Source organism: Canis lupus, chromosome X (assembly GCF_048164855.1).
Source record: "Canis lupus baileyi chromosome X, mCanLup2.hap1, whole genome shotgun sequence".
Classification (NCBI taxonomy): domain Eukaryota; kingdom Metazoa; phylum Chordata; class Mammalia; order Carnivora; family Canidae; genus Canis; species Canis lupus.
The window spans coordinates 111,001,164-111,025,401 of NC_132876.1; the positions used below are offsets into that span (position 1 = coordinate 111,001,164).

Here is a 24,238-nt window from a genome sequence, read left to right on the forward strand (position 1 = left end):
TCTTGTCCACCTTACCTGTATGTTTTTAAAGAACAATGTGACGTGATTTTAGCAATGTATGTATCGTATTAAGCTTGAAGTTTTAGAGGGCAAATTTGGGATGAAGATAGAAATGCTCAGCCTGTGGGAATGCGCTTTATTTTCAAGTTGACATTTCAGCAAGAGGGCAATGGAAGCCTCCCATTTTGCACTCCTTGTTCCGGTATCTCATGTTTCTGATAGCAGGAAACAGCCAGCTAGGCTGCTGAGCCAAATCCACCAGCCTCCTGTTTTTGTATGGTCAGTAAAGCTAACAATGGTTTTTATATTTTTAAACGGTTGGAAAAAACCCTCAAAAGACAAATACCTCATGACTTCTAAAAACTCTATGAAATTCAAATTTCAGTGTCCATAAATCAAGTTTCCTTGGCACACAGCTACACCATTCATTTATGTATTGTCTGGGGCTACTTTCACACCACAATGGCAGAGTTGAGTGGTCACAACAGATGGTATGGCCTGTGATGGCCAAAATATCTTAGGCTTTATAGACAAAACTTACCAACCCCCTGATCATAGGGCACTGGTTCTCAACTTGAGCTACATCTTGGGGAACTGTAAAAAAAAAAATACAGATGCATGTGTCCTGCCCCTAAAGATACTGATTTAATTGTTTGGAGTGTATCCTAGGAATTGGTCATTTAAAAAACTCTAGGTGGTTCTCCTTTGTAGCCAAGGTTTAGAGCTACATTAGCCAGTATAAGGAGATGTAAAACTTGATTCACTCATGATGATTTGAGGACCTAAAAAAATATGTGCTCCCTACACAACATGGAAATACTAACTTCATTTCCTTTCATTGCTCTTTTCAAGCTGTTTCTAATTCTTGCTTGCTTGCCTAATTCTGATTTCATGTCTTTCCCTATCTGAATGTCTTTTTGGCACACATGTTTCTAAGCACCATTGAAGAAAAGTAAGGGAAGCATGGTTGAATGATGGTTGCTTCTAATTTTAGTACCACCTCCTTGGGACCTCGATTAATGATTCATGGCTCCTGTGGGTGGAGAAGGCCACGGTAGTTGGTGAATTCATAGCTGAGAAAGTCCCTTCTTTTTTTTTTTTTTAAGATTTTATTTATTTATTTGAAAGAGGGAGGGAGAAGGGAGGAAGGAGTAGAGGGAGACAAAGAGAATGTCAAGCAGACTCCCCACTGAGCACAGAGCCCAACACAGGGCTTAATCCCACAATCCTGAGATCATGACCTGGGCTGAAATCAAAAGTTGGACGCTTAAGCAACCGAGTCATCCAGGTGTCCCAGAAGTCCCTTTTTTCTGGACCACCTAGCAACATTCTTTCTACTCACCCCTCTTTGAAGATGAAGCTTAAGAATTGACTTCTTACAAAATCCTTTCTGCCTGCCCCCCCTCCTCGCTCCACATCTGGTAGAACTGTCCCCTCCAGCCTTTGTACCCCCCACAACTCCCACGGGCTTTTCCTGCGGCAGCTGGGACACCAGTTGGCATTTACTTACTGGTTTACATGCCTGTCTTCCTCCACTAGAGTGTTGTTTGTTCAGGGGTAGGGCCATGTCTTATTCATCTCTGTGGCCCTTGCTCCCAGCGTCATGCTTATTATCCAGCAAGTGCTCAATAAATATTTTATGATGAAAGAAGGAAGGAAGAAGCAAAGCTTTGTTTTCTCAGGGCATCATGGTGTTTCCGGAGATGCTGTTACTAATACTGTAAGCTGCAGGTTGGAGACATAATGTGTTCTTAGAGATAGCGTCTTAAGGCAAATCACTGATAGATGAACTTCTGGCTTTGGCATAAAGCTTTGGTTGCAAGGCAAGTCATAGGGCTCTTTATTGAACAATATGAAATTAAATGGAATTAGCCACCACACTGAAGACAGTCAGGACAGTCAGGACTACTCCAGGGAAGGGCTGACCAGGGGTCCAGAGTGTCCCCGCTGGAAAGTCTGCTTTACTCTGGAGAAATTCTTAGCAATTATCTCTGAAGAATTCAGCTAGAGACTTGCTCATCCTTTGGTTTGAACCAAAGGATTCAGTTCAATCTGGAACCCTCTGGATTCCAGCTCAAATGGCCAACTTGCCCTGTCTCTGAATCTTCACTTCATCTCTCTTTCCTTTATTCTCTCTCTTCTCCACTGGTCTAAAAACTATATGAGGGGAGAGAGTATGTCTCTTAATTTTCTACTGTAAACCTGTACATAACATGGTGCCTAACACATACTGTGTATGTGATACATAATTGTTGAGTGAATGAATGAAGAATGAATCTGCAGGACCCCAAGCTCCATTTCCTTCATCTACTGTGGTGGGTCATGATTTCAACTGTCCAACATCCAGACCGATTCAACTGATGAGCCCAAAGCTCAAGTGTTCTTAACCTCAGATCCATTGACAGGTAGAATTTAGGGTGTCTGTGACTGGGCATGGAAAATATACCTCTTTATCTCACTAACCTTTAACTGAAATATAGCTTTTCTTTCAATAATTTATGTGGGCAACAAACAACAGTAGTATATTAGTAGGATCTGTGATTTTTGTCACCAGTTGAATCCTTTACACTTGTCAGCAATTTGGAATTATTGTAGTAATTACATGTGCCACTAGATTTTGTTATTTAATGTGTTAATAAAGAAGCACACATACTACTATGCCATAAATTTATTGAATGACCAAATTAATCTTAATTAACCTAAATGAATGCATGAAAACTTTAATAATGTCATTTCCAAGTAACTGGACTCCTTTGTGATCCTCCATATATTAGTTTATACATTTAAAAGCATTCCTAGAAGGGGTCCCTAGGCTTTATTTACCACATTGCCAAAGGAGTCCCCGGCACAAACAAGTCCCTTATCTAGTGCAAGTTACAAAGGTGGATCCAGTTTGTAAAAATGCATCAAGGAATGTATATATTTTTATTTTTATTTATTTTTTAAAAGATTTTTATTTATTTATTCTTTTTTTCATATTTTTAAGTATATTATACTTAAATAAAATGTTTTTTTTTAATTGGTCTAAACCAATCATGGCAATCCCATGTCAGTAATTAATTTACTAAAACGTGTATGTCCCAATCTGGGCCAATGAGGTTTAAGAGGAAATTCTGCTGAGGTGCCTGGATGGCTCAGTCAGTTAAGCATCTGACTCTTGATTTTGGCTCAGGTCACGATCTCAGGGTTGTGAGACTGAACCCCAGGTTGGGCTCTGCTCAGCAGGGAGTCTGCTGGAGATGTTCTCCCCCTACCCTCTCTCTTTCTCAAATAAATAAATCTTTAAAACAAGAGAGGAAATCTTGCCAGGGGGATTGGAGAGGAGACTTGGAGAGAGAAGCCCCCCTTGGTTTGCCCTTTGTTGTGTCTGCTGGTTGCACCTGGAGTCGCGATGGCCATCTCACAGAGGAGAACAGAGCCAAATGGAACTGGAGATGCAGCATCATGTGCTTGGAGTCTGCTCTGCCTCTTGACACTTATAATTGGACTAATATCTTTTCTCATTGTTTAAATCAATTTGAGACCAACTTTCTGTTACTTGCAGGCTAGTGCATCCTTACTGATACATAGATATGAACACAGAAAGGTGGATTACCTTCTTTAAGTCCTGCTCTTTGATTTAGACTATGCTGTCCAAAAGTATCTGACTTCTTATTGTGTCTGCTTGAAACCCCAGGACACAATTACACTGTCATTATGCAGTCGGAGCATGAATATGCTATGATCTTCTCTTGGTAAATGTCTGGACAGCTGCTAGCTAGTTGGTACACACGTTGACTCTAATGTTGTGGGTTGTTTACCCCAGCCTTTGAGTCCTGGTGAGGGAAGTCAAAGTGCCTCAGTTCTACTCATAGCATGTATGGAGAACATGAGCACAAGCTTGATTACTACTCATGAAATTAATAAGAATGTTTTCCTCTGATGCTGGGTACATAATACTTTGCAAGCATACCTCTTTTATTTAGGCCCATGGCGTCAGCAGGATGGACACATGTCATGGTTGTTGTCCTGCCATGTAGCTCTGCAGCCACTGATGAAACCAGAAGTAGCATGATAAATAGTACAGGAAAGCCCATGTGGGCACAGCCCCAAAGGCCTGCCTTTTGGAAGTGCTTCCCATGCAAAAAGAACTGTGTTGGAAAAAGTAGGGGTTGGGGCGTCTGGGTGGCTCAGTTAAGCATCTGACTCTTAGTTTCAGCTCAGGTCATGATCTGAGGGTGGTAAGATCAAGCCCCACATTGAGCTTCATGCTTAGCATGGAATTTGCTTGTCCCTCTCCCTCCCCCTCTACTTTTCCCCCCTGCCCTCCCCTGCCCACTTTTATACACATTCTCTCTCTCTCTCTCTCTCTCTCTCTCTCTCTCTCTTTTTTCTCTCCCAAATAAATAAATACATAGATTTAAAAATCTTTTTTTCTTAAAGTATGGGCTGAAGCCAGACAGCCGAAGTCTGCCATCAGGAAGTGTGTCAGAGTCCAGCTGATCAAGAATGGCAAAAAAAAAAAAAAAAAAAAAAGTCACCGCCTTTGTATTTAATGATGGTTGCTTGAATTTTATGGAGGAAAATGATGAGGTTCTGGTTGCTGGTTTTGGTTGCAAAGGTCATGCTGTTGGTGCCATTCCAGGACTTGGCTTTAAGATTGTCAAAGTAGCCAGTATCTCCCTTTTGGCCTTCTTCAAAGGAAAGAGGGAAAGACCAAGACTAAGCTTTGATGGTGAAAACATGACAATAATAAATTTTCATATACCAAAAAACCCTACTTCCCAAGCATAGATAGGGAGGAGTCTGTTACAGACACCCTCACAGATTCTTCTCTTCCTGTGAGATGCTTGTTCAGCTCAGAAGCTGATTGCCTGCTGACTGCTGACCTCCTGTTCACACCTGAGTAACGTGGCTTGACCACGCATGGACCACAGTCTGACTAGCTATACAAGTTAGCAGCTAACATGTACTGATGGACTAGTTTGGGCCCCATTCAGTATCCATTCATCTCCCTTTTGTGAGCTTAGCATTGCCCAAACTTTGATGTTCTTCTCTGGCCCCTGGGCTTGGAAAGCTGTGTGACAACCTCTATTGTATAATTTGTATTAATCTTTTCAAAGAACCAACTTTTGGCTTTGTTGATTATGCTCTAATATTTTCTATTCTCTGATTTCTATTCTCAGCTTTAGTACTTTCTTCCTTCTAGTTTCTCTGGATTTGATTTGTTGTTCTTTAACTCTGAAATGGAAACATAGATCATTGTTTTTTGGCCTTTCCTAATATGTGTATTTAAAGCTATAATATCCCCTCTATCCACTGCTCTAGCTGCACCCATGAGTTTTGACATGCAGTGTCTTTCCTTATCATCAGTTCAAAATGTTTTATAATTTTCATTGTGATTTCTTTGACTCATGAATTATTTAAAAGTGTATTGCTTAATATTCAACCAGTTGTGGACTTTCTAGTAATCTTTTTTTTTTTTTTTACTGATTTATAGCTTAATATCACTGTGATCTGAGATCTCTGCCCTTTGAAATTTGTGGAGACTGGGTGAACCAGTGTATGGCAAGTTTTGGTAAATGTTCTTATGCATTTGAAAGAGAATGTGTGTTCTGTTATTGTTGGGGACTGCCTCCTGTTTTGAGCTTCTCTCCATATTTTGTTATTGTTTTGCCTCTTCCCTCTTTTCAGACTCTAGCATTGTATCCTGTAATGGGACTTCCTGTTGAGTGCTCCCCCACATCCAACACCAAGGCCACTGAACGCCTCTTTACCAACATGCCGGTGAGTTGTGTGGAATTTGGACAGCCAGTGCCTTTTCTCTGCTTCTTGGGAGGCAATTAGGGTTGGTCACTCTGTACCAGGGAGAATTAGCCTTAGTATTCAGACCTAGAAGTGAAGCAAGACCATGAGAAACTGCTTCACTTCCACAGAGGGCGATCCAAATAAAGATCATCTTCCTTGATAAAAACACACTTGTACACATGGATACAGTTTCTGTCTGGGAGCAGGTGGCAGGTGTCACAAATGGCCATGGAGGGGGTGGGCTTGGGGAACCTGGGCTCTGGCCCATATATCATTGCCACATATGCAAGATGAACCATACATGGCAGCAGCCACACGGTTGTTTCAAGTGCCTCTGGGTGGTTGTTACATTGAAACCTGAAGATAAACAAGAATAAAGGTGGATCCTAGCTGTGATATTGTGAATCTGTGAATAGTAGGAGAGAGGGTATGTATGTTGAGGCTTTAAAAATATGTATGACACTCCTCAGCCCGCTGTTCTATATGGATCTATCTAAACCGTAATGCCTACTAAATAGCTCTCCTAACTCTGAATGCTATAACAGAGCAGCTTTAACTCCATGTGTGTGTTCCACAATCAGAATAATTTGGGGAAAAACAGGCACAAACTATTAGTCAGTGCTGAAGAGAATCATTAGAAAAGCAAGACAAGATTGCTAAAGTAGATGGCAAGAGAGCAATTCTCTGCCGAGGGTGATATTAAGGAGACTAAGCCAAAGCAAATTAGGAGATGAGAACTTTATTTCTATGGGAGTAGGAGTAGAGATGTATAGAAGATAGGTTCTTGATGTCCTTGACCATGAAGACCTCAGGTCAGAATCAAGTCTCTGTGATCTTGATCGAAAGGACTTGGGTGGAGTTGATGGAGAAGTGGTTCTGGGTAGTTAAGGACTTTCTCTCCATGGTTGACACAAATTTACTTCTCCATACAGGTTCAGGGAGCAGTTATTCAGGGGTTCCAGTGGGTCTCCCTTCTTGAGGGAAAGCTTGCAGTAGAGAGTTTAATGTGGTGAACTATAGCCTGTTTCTGCAGTGAGACTTGGGGCTGCAAATGGTCCTTGTCGCCATTCTCTTCCACTATCGTCTCTAAATTCCCTTCAACCTCAGCTACTGTCTCTTCTGGCCTCAGTGGTTTGCCCTGTGATATGACCTAAACCCTCATTCCTGAGGCATCTGAGCCTCTTGCAGACTGAGGTTAATGCACTCATCCATTCAGTCTCCTTTGGACGAGGGAGTACCATGAGGTGCCCAAGCAGATCACTTGGGTTTCATGTATATTTCTCCCTAGCCCCCACCCCCCTCCCTGCCATGTAAAAGCAGCCTCACCTCTTCCTGGCTGAACGGGGTCAATCACTCCTGTAAGATGGTGACTCCTCTATTTGCCTGCTGAACCCAAGACACAGAAAGTGCAGAGTGTCCAAGTGGCATCTTGCTGTGTCCTCTGAAGGGGTCTTGGGTGGCAAGAGTGTGTCCCCTTTGGGACATCCTAATCAAGGAGAGCCCAGAGTTGAAGGGAGGGAAAGCACAAAGTCCCCCAGTAGGTCACTGGGAATAATGGCAGGTGAGATCACTCCTCCTTCCATGTGTTGGTTCAGCGACCCATGTACTCTCCCTGTGGGGGACACAGTACCACACAGAGGTCTCTGAATCAGTGTGTATATGGAATCCTAGAAGATGGCATTCCATCCTCACAGAGTCTTGCCTCTGAGCTGGCACTTCAGCTATACCATTAGGAGGCAATCCCATTGCTCTGTGATGGCCAGTTGCATTCTGAATAGTACAGTATGTAATACAACCACTGGATCCCATGATCATGGGCTCACTCCCTTACCTCCGGCGCTGTGAAGTAAAGCATCCTGGTAAGATGCTATGTTATTTGAGATTGTATCTTTGTGTATCAGGCATTTTGTAAACCCTTGAATAGCAGAGCTGGCCGAGGCTCTGCGGACATAAAAGGCAAACCTATACCTGGAATAAATATCTATTTCTGTGAGAATGAACTGCTGGATTTTCCAGGGTGGAAATGACCCAAATGAAGTCAACTGTTACGAAGTGGTCCATCAATCTCCTCAAGGAGAAGTACCATAGTGGAGACTCAACATCCGTCTATGGTGCTAATAGGTTGGACATCGTGAGGTATAATAGTAATAGATTCCGGTTGGGCCCATATGTGACCTCCATCTCTGCCCCTGTAGTTACTCTCTTCTTTCCATTGTGCCATTTTTGTGGTGGCCGATGACAAACTCTGGATGCCATCAATTAGCTAGGTCATTTTGTCTACGTGATTGGTCAGTGCTCATCCATGGTGGATGCTTTTTTGGTGGGTGTTAGCATGAGAATCACAGATCTTGATCCTTTGTACCCATTTCCATATATCCATCACATGCTGGGATTAGTCATCAGGCTCACTCAAACACAAGGGGGCCAAGAAATGTATTCCAACTTATATGCTCAGAAAACAGAGAGGAGGAAATATTTGGAGAATAGTAGTAATCACTACCACAGTCTCCATTTGTTAAAGGGGTCTCAAAGCATGTTCTTTCTCTAATGTTCTACAGAGTCTTAGTGAAAGTAAATGTTTACTTACAGCTTTCATTCTTCCTAGAATCCAAGCAGTGTTTCCTTAGGGCTTGAGTTAGAGACAGTTTAACTGTTGGATTTTACTCAGAACAGTATTCCCTTATGCTTTGTTACTGGTAAAAGCATGTTATTCCTGGCATTTTCTGTCCTGTTAGGGAGGGACTTTTTAAAAGCAACTGTTCAATACTCATGCAAAGAGTCTTCTGGTGAGCCCACCCAACCGGTCTGCTGATCATGCCCATTCACATCCCAATCCCACTGAAATACAAGTCTAGCCTCCTAACACACTTATATTACTGTTTATATTTTTTTGGCCCTTGATTGATTCTCTCCCCAACTACATTATAAGCTTCTTGGATGCGGAGACTGTGTCTCCTTTCTCTTTATAGCTCCTGTTCCTAGGACGATATCCTAACCAACATAAATGCTTTGTAACATTTGTCACTAGTGATGAAGTGATTCTAGAAAGCAAACAGAACAGGTTTTATGACAAAGATAGTCACCCATGCAAATAATGCAAGGCAAACAGTCCTCAAAGGATAAACAGGACCCAGAATGCTCCTTCCCCCAGGGCACCCGCTGATCTGATATGTGTTCTCTGACCTCTAGCAAATGGAACTCCTGTGTATTGAGCAGCAAGTTGGAAGGCCTGGTTAACATTTTATGTGGTGAATGTTCAGAGGATTGCAGCTCCTTGGGAAGGTTTTATTGAATTTGAATCCCAGAAAGCAGGACAACCTTCGCCAAGTCTCTGTCAATTAAAAGAATGTAACCATTTTATCTTATTTATTTTATGTGCAGGACCTTAAGCTACTCAAGTCAACATTTTCAAGTTTAAAAAGCCCATCTCAGGGCCCTTGCTTCCTATTTCTATTCCTTTCCCTATTTGAGCCTTCACTCCAACCCAGAAGCAAAAACAAAATGCCTTCTATTTGGGAAAACCAAGAAATTATTTTGATATTTTGTTTTATGACCCAAACCTATATATTACTGGCTGCCACAGTGTTATTTCCCCCTCCTCACTCATCATTCATAGCTACAGGGGTGAAAATAGTCCAAAATGGTATGTAATGTCTGTTACACATTTAGATGCATAAATTTAGTTGTCAAGATGGTGATTTAATAGAAACTTATAGGTTCATTGTAGACTATTTTTAATGCCTAGGATTTCTTTTAAAGTATGTGCATGTGTGTTGTTTTTATTTCTCTCTTCTTGGAAGTGTCATTTCTTTGCAATATAGTCCCACTTTATTTATCATGGTCTGGACCTAACAGATTTTGGCGATAGACTTAGAGTAAATTAAGGAAAAAGCATTTATTTTCATAAGAGTCAGGAAGTAAAACATCTTGATTTCATATCCATAATGTCAATGATAAACCCAAAGTCTCAAGTCCTGTGACATCAGGCATGGAAGCTGACTGTGGGATTTCTCATTCTGACATATTATTTCGTTGGGACTATAAATCATTGATACTGGATTAGCCCCCCTGATAATTCATGTTGCTGAAAAACAAAATTCATCGAAGTAAATGTTAAGGATTGTATTGGCTTTATTCAGTGATTCATGAATCAGACAGTATCTAGCTGCAGATAGAAAGAAGCTTCAAGGAGCTGTATAAGATGAAAGATTGTTGTAGGGGAAAGGGAGCTGGGACAAGGAAGTTATGCTAGGCAGAGAGCAGATTGGTTGTGGCCAGGTCGCTTTCCTTTAAGGGACAACACGGGTCTGTCAGGCAGCTTATCTACCTAGTGCTGACCAGGCAATTACTGATTGACTGGTTTAAGGTTCTTTTTTCTGGAACAGGTTAAAACTATAATCAAGTTAAGTCTTGGTTTGGTGACGTGGGGCTTAGCATAAGTGACTCCATTTTGGACCTGCTGTCTTGTTTTTAACAAGGCTTGTGCCAGTCTGAATTATTTTGAGTATATTTTTAGTTTAATTTGAAACTTTTATTTAATGCTTTTTAAAATGTAGTTTCTTTCTCTCTCACTCATGTGCTCTTGTCCTTCTTCTCATGTTCGTTCTCACTCTTGTTAATTAGTCTGATGTTACTAATCCCCTCCACTAATTTCCTCACTGGTTTGAGAAGGGATTTTTTTTTCCATTGTAATGCTTTCAAGCTCCTGAAACCAGAGTTCAAATTTTTCATCTTCACATAAGTGGTCCAGAATGAAAGTCAGGATATGAACTGCAAGATATTTTTCAAGTAATTTGAATGATTCCCTACGAGGAATTTAGGTTGTAAATGCCTTCACTGCATTCTTTTGAAAGTTGGGGCAGGAATGAGTTATATTAATGGACAGCTGACATTTCTGTGCAGTGCAAAGGACGGTGATTTTTCTACGCTGTGAGTAATTCACCTGCAGGAACTTTCAGGGCCATTCTTACCTCCAAGGCTAGGGAGAAGAAGGGGAATCAGCCAAGAATGCTACTAGAAATCGTGCTTTTCATATCTAATCCTGTTTACTGTCATCCTAGATTTTGGAAAATACCACCAATGCAACATAAGCAGTCAGAATATTACAGAGCAGTGCTCTCCAAAGGAAGTATAATGTGAATTAATGTAATTGTAATAACATTTAATTTAACATGATATATCCACGATATTCACTTTTCAATATGTGAAGATAGAAATATTAATGAGATATTTTATATTCTTTTTGGCATACGTCTTCAAAATGTGGAATGTATTGTACACATCCAGGATATCTTAATTTGGACTTGCTGTATTTCAAGCTTTCAGTAGCCACAGCCGGTGAGTGACTACCACAGTGGACACAGCAGGCATGGAGACTACCTCATCCAGTACTCTCTCTCTCTCTGACAAATAAAGTCTCAGGAACCAGAGAGAGCACACTCCTTGCCACACTCACACTATTGCATCAGAAAGCAAGACTGGAAAGGCAGACTTTCTAATCACCTCTCAGGGCCAATTTCTGCTGTTTCAAGAGGTTCTTTTGGCCTGAAATCTTATTGACTATCCCCCACCAAATCTCAATTTTATTTTGCTTGTATAGTTTTCATCAAGAAAAATCATCTTTAGGGGCACCTGGGTGGCTCAGTGATTGAACATCTGCTTTCAGCTCAAGGTGTGATCCCGGGGTCCTGGGATGGAGTCCCACATCGGGCTCCCTGCAGGGAGCCTGCTTCTCCCTCTGCCTGTGTCTCTGCTTCTCTCTGTGTGTCTCTCATGAATAAATAAAATCTTAAAAAAGGAAAAATCATCTTAAAACAGGAACAAGAGGAAAAGACAGATTCTTAAGTGAGACTTCAGCAATAATGTCATAGGGACCCTCACCTGGTCAAGAAGGGAGTGAAGATGAACCTGAAATAAATACAATATTGTATGTCAACTACACTTAAGTAAAAAAAAAAAGGAAGTCATCTTAAACACTTCCCTACAAGCATGGAAAAAAAGAAGGAAGTGAAGAGATATTAAATAATATTTGAATAGCCTCTGTCTGCTTTAAATGAGTTAAAGAATTTCTAAGCCTGGGCAAATTATATCTGGGGTCACTGAAAGAATATGTAAATGAGACAACAGAGCTACTGGTGGTTACCAGGAAAATGATGGAGAAAGGAAGAAATGCTAGAGATTTGGTACATATCCAGATTTTCCAGCTGGAAAAGGCAAATGATACTGGTAGCAAATGTGTACCTACTAGGTGCCAGGTTCAGGCTCTGAGTGCTTTAGATGTGTTGATTCATCATTTCCTCACAAGAAACTGATAAGTAGTCATACTATCTTCACTTTTCAGATGAGAAAACTGAGACAGAAAAAAAAAAAAGAAAACTGAGACAGAGAAGTTATGTATCTGTCCAAGATACATCGCCAGTAGATGGCAGAGCCAGGATTTAAGCTAGGGAGTATGACTCCGGAGTCTAATTTTTTTTTTAAGATTTTATTTACTTATTCATGAGAGACACAGAGAGAGAGACAGAGACACAGGCAGAGGGAGAAGCAGGCTCCCTTCTAGGAACCTGATGTGGGACTTGATCCCGGGACCCCAGGATCACTCCCTCAACTAAAGGTAGATGCTCAACCGCTGAGCCACCCAGGTGTCCCTGGAGTCTAATTTTTTAAATGGATATTACATTATGCTTTTCGCAAATGAAAATTTCAGGGGTACCTGAGTGGCTCAGTCAGTTTAGTAACTGATTCTATCGATCTCAGCGTTGTAAGTTCAAGCCCTGCGTTGGGCTCCATGCTGGATGTGGAGCCTACTTAAAAAGAAAATGGAAATTTCAGTATTTGCCTAGTTCTCTGCCCTTTTATCCTCCCTTTCCCCATAGCTGGGAATCATCTGATATCCACTTAAAAGTTCAACCCAAGCCAGGCTCTGGGGCAAGAGGTGACTTTGGTAAAAGAAGTCCTAGTTCAATGCTTTGGTAGCATACCATCACATTTTAAGGACTACCATCTGCACCCGGACCTGGTACCTCGGTTCTGGACTTCTTTGCATTATCCATCCCTAATTTAGGTATTGGAGTCTGTTCTTGGACCCATTTGCAACTTTTGGACAAGAGATCCTGATACCCGAGTCTCCTCAGGTCATTGTACAGAAACTTCTCTTTGGTACTACTTACCTGTCAGTTCTATTCTTTATTACCTCTTGAGAGACCTCCATGACACCAATTGCTTTTGCCAAAATACTGAGAAGGATTATACTCCCCACCCACCGTGTTCCACCTATTGGTCAGACCTTCCTGTCATCACTCAAATTGCCCCCAATTGCCCATCCATCCCAGCAACTGAGTCTAATTCCAAGATCAAGCCCCTCCTCTCCTAGTTTGCTTGACTTTCTGTATTGGTAAAACCTTCCAGTTATGAGTGAAATACCATAGTGCCAAGTCTTTGAGTTGGGCTTTGGTCCTTGGAAAAATTGTAAGTGTATTATTAAACCGTTGATTTAGAAGTACTTAAAATGAAAAGTGATGATTATTAAGAAATCCTTCCAAATCCAAACTCAGTCACCTTTTCCCCTTTTTGGATAGTGTTATTAAAATTGCCAACATGAAGAATGCCTTAGATATAGTATATCTGGATCTCATCAAGCTATTTACTTAACAAGGCTATCATGATATTTTTGTGGATGAGAAGCAAAGAGTGTGGTCTGGACGATAGAATAGATGTGTAAATTCATGTCTGGTCTTGAATGTCAATTTTGAGCTAGGTCTCCAATACTATTGTAAGCGTCTTCCTCTTGTTGAGGAGGAAAATTTTTTTCTCTGTCCTTCAAGATTCTTCCAGTTTATCTAAGAATTAAATTGACATGAGGCAGATTAGCAGGAGAAAATAAAATTTGATTACATCCCTACATTCATGAGATTTCAAGCACTATGAGGTCTGTAAGTCATCTTGAACTAAGAAGGGGGTAGGGGCCTGGGACTTCAAAGGGAAGGAAAGCAATTCACAGAAAGCTGAAAAAGAGTAAATGTTTGGGCGCAGCCCCAGTGGTGCAGCAGTTTAGCACCGCCTGCAGCCCAGGGCATGATCCTGAAGACCCGGGATTGAGTCCCACGTCGGGCTCCCTGCATGGAGCCTGCTTCTCCCTCTGCCTGTGTCTCTGCCTCTCTCTCTCTCTCTCTCTCTCTCTCTCTGTCTCTATGAATAAAAAAATTTTTTTTAAATACTTTAAAAAAAAGTGTAAAAAAAATAAAAAATAAATAAATAAATAAGTGTAAATGTTTGGTACACAAATGTTTGCTGGGCCATTTAAAAACAACAGGACAGAAAGAGGAATTTTAACCAACAAACTCTGCTAAATTCCTCCCGGTCTACCACCCCTAATTTATATTATAATATAGTGATCTATGGCATAGCTCTCTTGCTGGAGTAGGTTCTTTATCGAAATTCTTTTGGGCAGTTAGACGGAAGGTCAAAATTTCTTCCAGAGTCTTTTGGGCCTTGATGGTTTTCAGCTCAAAAGGATCTACATGCCAAAGTGGCACATTTTGAAGCATCTGAGCCTTGGCTCCTACACTCTTAACCCTGGTCTTTCCTACTTTTTTATTAAATACTCTAATAAACACTTATGAGGAAAGCCCAGCAAATGTGTAGAAGATGCAGAAGAGAGACAAATAGATCCCATGGCCAATGGCATACTCTGAAGTCAGAGGGTTCTCTACAAGCTCGAATGAAGGGCCCAAATGAACAAGATAAAATGCAATAAGAATGCATGTAAATACATGGGCTTTTTAACAATCAAACTGTACAAAAACCATATGAAAGGGACATGGGCTAACATTAGTATGGCGGTGATGGGCATGAAGTCTTAGGACCTTTAATTTATTATAAACTCATCGTGAGCCAGAGGTGTGTACATGGCTGCCAAGTATTGAATGTGATCTTGGACTACATTAATTATAGTATAATGGGAAGGCTAATTCCATTGTACTTGGTACCTGCCAGACTCTGTCTGTATTATTGTACTCAGATCATGGCAGGCTGACAAATTACAAAGGATCTGAGACAGGCAGCCAGGGCGGAAAAGGGTCTGGAACTAATGGTATGCTGGAGCCAGCTGGTACTCACTTCTTAAAATTGGTAGATATTCAGGAATTTTTGAGCTGCCGATTAAGCCCTTGGCAGCTTGAAATGGACCATGGTGGGAAATTTACACCATCGTAATTGGCAAATGCTAGAAGTCAGGACTTTTTATTTTCTAGAAAGTGGGTGTATCAGGACACCATTGTCACCAACCCTATGATATGAAGAATGATTAAAGACTGAGAGGTTGTTACATTCAATCAAAAAGAAAAAAAACTCAGGGGCAGAGAGGATGAGGATTTCAGAGCTATCTTTAAATAGTTGAAAAGTTTAGATTTTCCTTTTCAGCAAACAAGAGCCATGCCTCACCAACAGTTCCGTTTTCCTCTAAGGACAGAACAGCTCCCACAGTGGCCCCTGCCCAGCCAGACTATGGTATAGCCCCAGACTGCTGGTCACTGATGAGAAACTCCTTTGAAGTTTCACATATTGCCCTTTAAAGTCATGCAAATTTGATTTTTTTTTATTTTTCAGATTTTTAGAAAATTTATTTACTTATGAGATTCACAGAGAGAGGCAGAGACACCGGCAGAGAGAGACACAGGCTCCCTGCAGGGAGCCCGATGCGGGACTCGATCCCCGGGGAACGGAAGGCAGACACTCAACCACAGAGCCACCCAAGCACCCCAAAGTTATGCACATTTTACATTTTACTTCATAAAGGATCTATATCTCTCTGAGTATAAAAATAATCCGTTGGCTAGGGTCGTGGTCCCGGGGTCCTGGATAGAGTCTTACACGGGGCCCCATGCAGGGAGCCTGCATCTCCCTCTGCCTGTGTCTCTTCCTCTCTCTCTGTGTCTCTCATGAATAAATAAAAATAAAATATTTAAAACAACAACAACCCATTTTATTTATTTATTTGTTTATGTATTTGTTTGTTCGTTTGTTTGTTTGTTTATTTATTTATTTATTTATTTATTTTTAATTGGAGTTCAATTCTCCAACATATAGCATAACACCCAGTGCTCATCCCATCAAGTGCCCCCCTCAGTCCATTTAAAGAGGCACTTCTCAAATTTTTCTATGTCTGAATCACCTGGGGAACCTGTTAACATGCAAATTCGCATGGAGTAATTCTGGATAGGAGGCTGAAGTTCAGAATTTGCGGCAAGGCCGCAGGTGCTGCCAGAGGTGCTGGGTTAGGCATCCTTTGGGTAGGGGGCGTTCAAATGCCTTTACCTGCCTTCTCTTCCCCCAACTCCATCTTCTAGTTCACTGGGCACCGGAGTGATAGGTTTTGTGGCATGGGTGTTTAATCTCTGTGCCCCACAGAGAGCAAGCCCTTGGGGGGTATACAGATGCACCCCCGAAAAGCTTGGAGTTGAAGCTTTGTAGACTTACTGGCGTTGCATTTTCTGCCCTCTTGTTGAATTCCTTTTTGCTGTAGAGCGCTTGGACCCCATCCTATCTGCCCATACTGAGTGTCATTACAGACAACAGCCGAGGAAGTCTATCCTGTGACCCATTGCAGGGAAATGTCAAGAACGTCATCCACTCTGTTACATTCTGTTCTCTGTCTGAGGGCTCAGGGGAACTTTTTCTTAAGTTTTATTTCCAGGAATTGCTTCTTCTGAACACTTTATTCTTTTTGATCTTACCAACGCCCTGAATCTCATGGTTGAATGCGCTTTCCTCTCTCACTCAACGTTCATCCAGCACAGACCGATTGAGCACCTGCTGGGCTCCAAGCAACAGCGGGGTTGGGGCATAGTGGGGAACAAAACAGACACAGATGCCCCACTCTCATGGGACCTATTTCCCGGGGGCTCTTCCCTGTGATTGTTAGGAAATAGGGAGCCACTTTGGAGGCTGCCTCCTACAACTCTAAAAGACCCGACAAAAGATGGTTCTGGTTTGAATCTGGCTCCTGGTTGTATGATTTTCCAACTCTCATTTTTCTCTTTCCCGGATTCTCCCAACCCTTTATTTTTCTTTTGTATACCATGTGCATTTTATTTGTCGTAAGCTGCCTCAAATCCCCTGCGGAATGAGGCGGGATATAGATAGCTCATTAAATATGTGGAGCTGGAGAAATCGGAGCTAAAGCCAATGCAGTAAAGTTACAGGGAGTTAAACTTTAGCCTCATATACAAATAGTCTAATGTCCTGAAATGAATTGATTCACCTTATAATATAGGGGCTTTTCTGACACCGATATTGGCAGCTCACCTGGTTTGGGGAATTTTGATGTACTTCCTGACACGAAGGGTGTTTCTACTGGATAATACCTCAATGCCTTTCAATAATTGGACTGAGGACAAATTTCCATGATTTTAGTTCTATAGACAGCAGTGGCTCCTCCTTTCTCCACCAGCCCCAATATCTATTGGAGCAGATGAATTCTTTGGGGGAGATGATGGCCTTGGGGGATCTCACATGTTGACATGGGGGGAGTTTTGGAGAGGGAGAGCGGCTTCTGCCAGAAAAGCAGCCCAGAGCTCAAATCCTCCACCTGGGATGTGTTTTGTGACACTCACTAAAATCTAAACTCTGGCTTTTTCTCCTAACTTGTCTTGATCCAATTCATGGTTTTCTTCAGATGAATAAAATACCCCTGTATTTATAGTGGATGCTGTAAACCAGCCAGCCGCGGTATTTTTTATATCATAAGCAGCTGCTCTCTGAGCCGACACAGAGTGAAAGAGGCAGATTTGTATTTTTACAGCCAGATATGAAACCAGCTTTCAATAATTTGGGAAGCACGTGCCACCTCTTATGATCCTCAGGGTGCTTATTTTGAAATGAGCCCTGGAGATTGCAGATACTACAGTTAGTATAACCCTGAAAGGCAGTCCCGCTTTAGCTACTTCCTCGAAAACAGGAAATTTTAATGAATTAATTGATTTTCACTTCAGTATGAAATATTGGCACTTCTGATGATACCACTCTGTGACTACATAGAGGCAGCATTTATGACCTTTGTAACTAAGTACATTCCATTCACTGAAAAATGACAACTATGCTAAAGAAATACTTTCCTCCTTGCTGCTGCTTCTCCCAATGAGAGCTTTTAGCAAAGGGCATAGAAAGTCCTGCCAATAAATAACAAAAATTTACTATCTTCACCATCGTTTTACAGTCTTGCTCTCCTCCTAAGAGGAACGCAGAGAGCAGAATGGATGGAATCAACCTGCTTTGCTCAGCACCACGGGCTTGTCATTACTCAAACGGGGTGCTGAAGGGGGACATGAGGAGAGATGTACAGACAGGCAACGCTGTGGCCCCAGACATGTTTCCTGGCCATTATTGGCCTCGTTATTCCGGTTCCCCACCCTGAGCGGCTGTCTGCCCTACCTCCCTCCAATGCCATAGAAATCAGAATTGCCTTCACCTTCGGAAAGCACTGAAAGAAATCCCTTGAGTCAAAACCCATCCAGGGGGAATCATTTTTTTATTCCTTTTGTGGGACTGAATGTTCTTCTCCTACGTAAGAGACTAGGATGCTTTAGAAAGTGCGTCTTCAGACTCCTTGAATCGAGGAAGGAAAAGAGACAGAGCCAGAAAGAGCTTAGCTGGAATGAAAAGCATTTTCCTGGACGCTGCCCTCCTGAATTAATCAGGTCCAGCAGAGGCGGCTGAACGAGGCTGTTGGGGAAAACTTCCTTTCTTGTATGACTGGGTATTTCTAGCCGGGCTGCAAACAGAGGAATGCTTTCTCGCCCTTGGTCCAGGGCCATTGCAACCAGAATCAAAACAACTGTTTGCCATTCCTATAAGGAACTTTAATGATCTGAAAGGAAATAGCAGGATGTATGAAAAGGCCCAAATTTCTCTCCATTAGTGGTTTAAGGGCTCTCAGTGTAGTGATTCTTGAAATCACAATTACGGTTCATGAAGTTTCTCTGACAAGGCCCAGCTAGGAGAATTGGTTTGAGAAAAGGAGCACTGAGAACTCCAGCCTGATTTCAAAGAACCTCAGCTTTACCCTCCTCATTGAAGTTCTTGGGAAAAATAGCTTGCATGGGGGAGTGGGGTGAAGAAAAATGTCTTTTTCCTCCTTAGTAAGCATGTCTTTTTTAAAATGTAGCCCGAATCTCTCTTTTTTTCCCCATCGTTTGAGGCTTAATTCCCATATGCCGATTATTCTTGTCAGAGCCAATCCCTTGCTGCTCTAAATACATCTTTTATTTTGCTGCATATTTCAACAGCGTCTTACTCCTGTGTTTCAGCTATAGCAAATGGTCTACGCAAATTCTCACCCAGCAAGACATTCACAGGAGTTGGGGGGGGGGGTAAGGCACCTGCAACTAGTTGCGTGTCTACAGTAGGTTGGGCACCCAGCTAGACCTTTTTACCAGTGTGATTTAAGCCTCCACCCATGTGCTGTAAGGCTAGGATAAGCATCCTTATTTTATGGATGAAGAAACTGAGGCTCCCTTTTCGAGGAGATTCAGGCTTTCTCCCAAGTTTCAACTGTGTGAACCCGGGTAGTCTGACCTCAGTAGCCACGCCTGTGGCAAACTGCATCTTGTTCGGGACGGATGATGCAATCTCCATTTGACAGATGATGATGTAAAGGCTAAGGAGGTTTTTCACTTTCTCAAGTTCCCATCATAATCCTTGCCCGGTTGATGTCGCTGGAAACCCGTTTACTGTACCAAGCCACTTGGCATAGCGACTCAAGACAGATAATTAGGCTGAATCAGATGTTGCCCGGGCAGTGTATGGGCTGTTTAAGAGAAGCTCCAGCTTGATTGTAGAACGTATCAAAAGTCACTTTATACTTAATGTAAAGGATAGCTTCAGGTTAGAGCTTCACTTGGAATCCTCCCCACTATGACATCAGCCAACTTGGTTACGCTACGCTGTCTTATCGGTGACCTACAACCGTTCATCTTTACTATTTCGTTGTACTAGCTCATTACTGAGGTTTCCCATATTCAAGAAAGCAATGTGGGGTTCCAGTTTCCCTCCTGAGCTATATAGGCATGACACTCAATGAGAATAACTGAATCTGGCATCAAGAGCTGTGTTTTTACACCATTCTTGGGACCCCAGCACAGAGAATAAATATGTACCCAATAAACCTCAAGGGAGATGTTCCTAACTATTCCCAACTATACTCAGTTCTCAGAACAGGATATGGGCAACTTTCCCTTTACTTGGGTGCCTTTTCCTTCACCCTGGGCATCTGTGTCTGGGAAAGACTCCAGATTTCTACATAGCTCATGGGAGAATCAAGTCAAGGCCATAGATAACACTCTAGGAGGGGATTGTGGTGGAGGCTAATAGCTGATCATCAAAATCAATCCTCTCTCTTTTCCGTAATAATAGAGTTGTTGCCAGGCACCCTGAATACCTACCCAAGTTCTCCCATGTAAATTCCTCTGTACAGCCACACTATATTTAAACCTGACTGCCTGGCTATATACAGCATTACTTAGCATCCCTTGTGGTGTTTTGTGGCCATGTGACTCTGCTCTATACCGGTGGTTCTCAGAGCATCATCATCATCTGACAGCTTGTTAGAAATGCACATTCTCAGGCCCCCCCTGACCTAGTGAGACAGAAACTATGAGGGTGCAGCCTACAGTTTGTGTTTTAACAAGCCCTCCAGGGGATTCTGAGGCAGGCAAATGTTCTTGAGAATAGAGTGAGTAGAAATAATGTGTGTCCCTTCTGTGACTGGACCCAAAGACATTGAATATGCCTCTTCTACGCTGTCTTCCGACTTCCTTCAGGCTAGAACCAGACAAAGCCTCAACCATGCACAAGGTGACAGTGCTTTAGAGCAGAAGTTTTATGCCAATTTGACGCTAAAGAATCTTTTAGATTTAAGCTTTATATTTATTTTATTTTATTTTTTAAGTAAATAAGTGTGGAGCTCAATGCAGGGCTTGAACTCATGACCCTGAGATCAAGAACTGAGCTGAGGGGCACCTGGGTGGCTCAGTGGTTGAGCGTCTGCCTTTGGCTCAGGTCATGATCCCGGGGTCCTGGGATCGAGTCCCACACCAGGCTCCCCACAGGGAGCCTGCTTCTCCTTCTGCCTATGTATCTACTTCTCTCTGTGTGCCTCTCATGAATAAATAAGTAAAATTAAAAAAAAAAAAAAGACCTGAGCTGAGATCAATTAACCGACTAAACCACCCAGGCACTCCTCAGATTTAAGTTTTAAATGCATGAAGTAAAATTGCATATGATTGAAAAGAAAACCATTTGTATTATACAATATTCTTCACAAAACCAGATACATGAAATAGTACTATATGTACATTTTAAGTAATACATTAGCTAACAAGATCTGATAGTGTGTCTAATGACCTTCATAAATTCAAGATATCTGCAATAACTGTATTATAATGTGGAAAGTATTTGTGGTATCTACTGGTAACACAGTTCCAGGTACTTCTGGTACTACTATGGGTTGTTGTCTACATTCATAATGTAAGGAATGCTGAGTTTCAATTAGAGACTTATGGTAGACTGAATAGTGGCCCAGGATATCCATGTTCTAATCTTCAGCACCTGCAACAATAGCCCTACATGGTAAAAGGGACTTCACAGCAGATATGATTAAGTTAGGGTATTGACATGGGGAGATCATCCTGGATTGGTCAGATGAGCCTTAAATATAATTAGAAATATCCTTGTAAGAGGGCAGTAGGAGGTGGCTAGACAGCAGAAGAGGATGAGGCAATGTGATGATGGATCTATGCTGCAGACTTTGAAAAGGGAGGAGGGGCCACAAGCCAAGGAATGCAAGTGGCCTCCAGATATAAGAGAAGGCAAGGAAATGGACCTTCCCCTAGAGCCTCCAGAAGGAACACAGCCCTGCTGACACCTGGACTGTAGCCCAGTGAAACTGATTTAGGATTTCTAACTTCCAAAACTGTGAGATAATAGATTTGTGTTGATTCAAGCCACTATGTTTGTGATCATTTGTTATAGCAGCAGTAGAAAACTAAAACAAGCTTAGTTAAAGTAGTGGTGATTTCTCCCCCACCCCCGATTCCAGTTGATGAACCTCCTGAATTCTATCCATTGGTTAGAGAATGCTATCCATGGATTAAAGAACCTTTTTTTAAAAAAAATATATATTTGTTTATTTATTTATTTATTTATTTATTTATTCATGATAGACACACACACACACACACACACACACACACACACAGAGGCAGAGACACAGGCAGAGGGAGAAGCAGGCTCCATTCTGGAAGCCCGACACAGGACTCGATCCTGGGACTCCAGGATGGCGCCCTGGGCTGAAGGCGGTGCTAAACCGCTGAGCCACCCAGGGATCCCCGGATTAAAGAACCTTTATCCTAGCAGTTTGGAGAGCAACGGAGTGGAAGGACCTGAGTCCCTGAATGACTCCAGGAGGCAGAGCTGCCTATGAATCTAGAACCCTTTACTCTGAACTAATATTAAGAGTAAAAGGAAGTTCTTTGATTTTTTTAAGCCACTGAATTTTGGGGGTCTCCTTGTTATAGTACCTTAGTTCCCTTCTAGTATATATAGTTCACTTAACTATTATGGGCGAATTCCTCAAGAGGGGTTAAGAAATATAGCTAAGGAAAGCATATATGGACAGGAGAAAGAATCCAAAGCACCTCAGCCCACCAGACTAAGGAGCCAACAGTGATGGTGAGCAGTCGGGGCAGGAAAGTTGGAGCGCAGACCCAGCAAGTTCAGGAAGCCAGGGGCTGAGTCTGGTCAGGACCACACACTAGGGAACTAGGGGGCAAGGTCAGGGAATGGTGAGTGATAGAGGATGGCAGAGCCTGGGGGACCAAGGGCCTCTTTCTGTGCTCAGAGTCCCAACTCCCAGACTGGTTCTCGGCTTGCCAGATGCCTTGGAATATTCAGCCAGTAAGAACCCAGACCTCTCTAGCAGCCATGCTAAAGAGCTTGGCTTGGGGTTTGCATGTTCCTATTTTATCTGACAGACACACGGGCCCTTGCTCCTCCAGGCATGGACCGCTGGCTTTGTTCCTGGCTCTGAGACCCAGGTTGGGCCCTTTGGTTTTAATGACCTTCTGGCTTTCCTTCTCAGCCTTTTGGATCTCAGAACTCCCTTATGGTTTTCAACTTTCCTCATCTTGGTGTCTTTAGTTCCCCTGGGTGAAAAATTTCAACTCCAACTCAGCCAGCCTCCCATCACCAGCCTCTTTAGCAACCCACCTTCGAGCTGGGTATACCCCAGCCTCACCTGGAGTAGGTAAGGATTCTAACAAAGACTTCTTTTGGATTCCACCTTGAAATAAAGATAGAAACATTTCTCAAGAGTTTTACTTGAAGATCAATTTTGCTTCATTTATATATATATATATATATATATATATATATACACATACATAAAATAAGGGTACATGTGCAGAGTACCCACAATTCTTAAATCTTTCTGTACATGTTAAAATGTGTTAAGAACTAAGGAAGCTAGCTGGGCAATTTAAACCTCATCTTTCCATTTTTGTGATTTATACATAAGGATTTTCCTGATATGGTTTCTTATATTTATCAAAAAACAAAACAAAACAAAACAAAACCCAGTAGTAGCCCATAGAAAAGTAGAATTAACAGAGAATGTCCATGATAAAATTTCGGAAATGTTAACAGCTGATGAATATTGGGAAAATGAAGCAGTAAGAAACAGTTTTCCTTCTGGAAATAATGTCTGTAACAGCCATTAACGATCATAACTACCCACATTGGTAAGAGATTTGGTTGGACCAAAGTAAATATAAAAGCAGCAAACAGAAAATTTGAACTACGTGTGAAGAAATAAGGAAAAGAATATCTAGTTTTAAATATACACTTTTTCTTACCAATAAATGAAAAGTGTCTAAATTAGCTCTAGAGTAGGAATATAGAAATTATATTTTTAAATAATTATAGTTTAATTGTAGTTTTGTTTCACTTAACGTTTCAGATACATTCCTGGAAAGTTAAAAATCTATCCAATTTTTTTCTTGAGTACAATTATGAGTTTTGGAGCTTCCATCAATACACTGAATTTATATTTAATTTAATTTATTAAGTAAACTCTGTGCCACATATGGAGCTCAAACTCACGACCATAAGATCAAGAGTCATGCTCTGCCAACTGATCCAGTCAGGCACTCCTATTTATTTTTATTTTTTCAGAAACTGCATGTTTTATTTTAATTCTAGTGTAGTTAACATACAGTATAATATTATTTTCAGGTGTACAATATCTATACATTACTCAGTGCTCATCATGATAAGTGTGCTCTTTAATCCCCATCACCTATTTCAGCCCCCTCCCCCATACCTCCTCTCCAGTTCTCTGTAGTTAAGAGTCTGCATTTTGGTTTGTCTCTTTTTTTTTTTTTTTACTTTCTTTGTTTTG

At 41.7% G+C, this 24,238-nt stretch overlaps 1 protein-coding gene across 12 annotated transcripts in view; it reads left to right on the forward strand.

The window, feature by feature from the left end:
• Positions 1-24,238, forward strand: part of RAI2 (retinoic acid induced 2) — a 388,421-nt gene that overhangs the window by 162,591 nt on the left and 201,592 nt on the right. For 9 of the 12 annotated variants that reach the window (XM_072817163.1, XM_072817152.1, XM_072817168.1 and 6 more), the window contains 2 exons: positions 5,480-5,557; positions 5,674-5,766. The gene's annotated coding sequence lies outside the window, so the exon portion shown is untranslated. The remainder of the gene's footprint in view (positions 1-5,479; positions 5,558-5,673; positions 5,767-24,238) is intronic. The other 3 variants (XM_072817154.1, XM_072817156.1, XM_072817159.1) reach the window with 1 other exon arrangement.